Raw genomic sequence first — 2500 nt, 5'->3', positions numbered from 1 at the left:
TAAACAGAACCCGCCAAACCCCACCTCTGATTGGTTTACCGTGACATGTTACTCTACCTCAGCCTATCGTTATCATGAATGTGATTGTCTCGTACCCACTAACCATTGAAGAACAGTAAAGAGAGAGAGCGAGATCTATTGGGTCTGATGAAAAAACTGCTCAAATTATAGTAACGCACCACATTTTTAGGAAGTAACGGTAACGGTGTTATAATGATGGGAAGAGTAATCTGTTAGATTACCCGTTAATGAAAAAAGTAACGCGGTTAGTACCCCCGTTATTTATAACGCCGTTATTCCCATCACTGTGCAAGAAACAACACTGCGGGCTTGCTTCTTTTGACATCTTCATTTTTTATTATTTAATTGTTTTGTCTTCCAATCCATCACTTAAGCATGACATACACAGACACCCAAACAAACAACCACACATCCACACACCCACCCACCCACATACCCACCCACCCACTCACACAACCACACACAATACCACCCACACACCAATGCACACACACCCACGTATGCACACTTTATTATGAGAATAACGCAAAAATCGATACAGCCCTATCACCGACCGACTACGGTCCAATAGATCCCTGTGCCAGTGTATTGAGCAGCTCAAGGGCTAGATGGGCCAGAGTTTCCTAGAACTAAATAAGGCCAAACTGAAAGAAAGGTTTTTCGATGCCAAGGATGAGAGACTAAAAAGCCTACACCTTAAGTCTGTCTCCTTAAAAGCCAAGTCCGAAATCTTGCTGTTATTTTGAATTCAGATCTTAATTTCCACATCAAGTCAGTGATAAAATAGGCCTTCTATAACCTCAAAAACAGGGTTAGGTTTACACTCAGAGGACTGAGAAAAACATGTCAGTATGCAGCTGGTTGAGTTATACCAAACAATTTGAACACATTTCACCAATCCTCAAATCCCATTGGCTCCCGGTATGTCATAGGATTGCTTTCAAAATACTGCGGCCCACCTATAAATGACTAGACGATTTAGGGGTAAAGTATATCACTGAAATGCTTCCCCTATAAGAACCCTCCTGACCTTTAAGATCAACTGGGACCAGTCAGCTAAATGTGCCAAGAGTCAAAGCAGGATTCAGCTACTATGCATCACATAGCTAGAATAAACTTCCTGAAAGTCTGAGACTTGCTCCAACCCTGACTACATTAAGATAAAGGTTAAAAACTTTTATGTTCACCTTCGTTTTCTGCTAAACTGCGATAGATGTCAACCTATTATTTTATTCAAATGTCTATCATGCATTCTTTTAAAACCAGTTGTTAAAGGTATTTTACCCACTAATATCACCAATGGAGACAAAGTATTTCCGTTCTTGTAGATATGACCTGAACCAGTTTCAGACTGGGCCTGAAAGCCCAACCCAGTTTTCCAATCCATCCAAAAGCATTGAGTGGTCAACAGTGTTGAGCGAGCACTGAGATCTAACGGCATCAATATTGCCATTGTGCCAGCATCTGTGTTAAGATGAATATCATTTACCACTTTAATAAGAGCCGGTTCGATGCTATGAAGGTGTCCAAATCTTGACTGCATATTGAGGCCAAGAGATCATTAAGTTGCTGGAGGGAAACTTTCTCTAGGATTTGACTTATGAAGGGTAGAGTTGATCTCAGTCTGTAATTGTTCATGATGGAAGGATCAAGGCGCCGCCTTTTTAAAAGGGGTTAATAACTTAAGTTAATAACTGCATCCTTCAAGGCTTTTGGAAAGTTGCCTGATTGGAGAGAGCTGTTAACTGTTTGCAGTCTCTCTTGTTCCGGCCATCAAGGACGCTCTTAAAGAATCTGCCACTGTGGTGTCTTAACAGCAGCAGTGACATCTGCAACATTCAGAATGCAATTCTAGTTATTAAAGTTATATGAAGCTGTCACATTATGATGGGTTAACTGTAGGTTTGAGAATTGAGTCATGGTCGTCCGGGCCCTGTTGCAGTTATAAATCAGATGTAGTGTCAACCTGAGAATCACTCTGAAAAACTCTCCACAGGCCTGTCACAATGTGTGCATACAGTATGTGTGTGTGCCCAGGCGTGCACTCGTTGTGCATAAACAAAGAAAACACATAAAATTGCAAAAGCCAAACGTAATAGCACTTCAATCTTAAATTTGTAGCCAAATGTGTTCCATATGTGATGTTGTATAAATATTTGACTCTATAAACGCTTCTATAAAAGAAACTCCAGGATGACACAATGAAGTCAACGCAGGACCATTTGTAATAAAAACGAAATGAAAACATTTGATTTCCCCATGATCACGTGTTTAAAACTGAGCTTACAATATCTGTGTGCGATGTTCAAGTCTCTAGGTCAAGTTGTAAGTTTCAAGTTCAAGTTAGATCCAAGAGTGATGAATGAAGGATGACATACTGTGTGGTTTGAAGTATTACCACTCATGTCCTCTTCAGGTTAATGAGCCATTAAAAACACAGACCTTTCGTTCAACTAACATAGAGGTTGTGGTTATGAGA

At 40.3% G+C, this 2500-nt stretch overlaps 1 protein-coding gene across 15 annotated transcripts in view; it reads right to left on the bottom strand.

The window, feature by feature from the left end:
* adgrg6 (adhesion G protein-coupled receptor G6) overlaps positions 1–2500 on the bottom strand; it is an 80853-nt gene that overhangs the window by 74973 nt on the left and 3380 nt on the right. The window lies entirely within an intron of this gene.

Source organism: Gadus morhua, chromosome 21 (assembly GCF_902167405.1).
Source record: "Gadus morhua chromosome 21, gadMor3.0, whole genome shotgun sequence".
NCBI classification, from domain to species: Eukaryota; Metazoa; Chordata; class Actinopteri; order Gadiformes; family Gadidae; genus Gadus; species Gadus morhua.
This window is presented reverse-complemented; position numbering and strand designations above follow the sequence as displayed.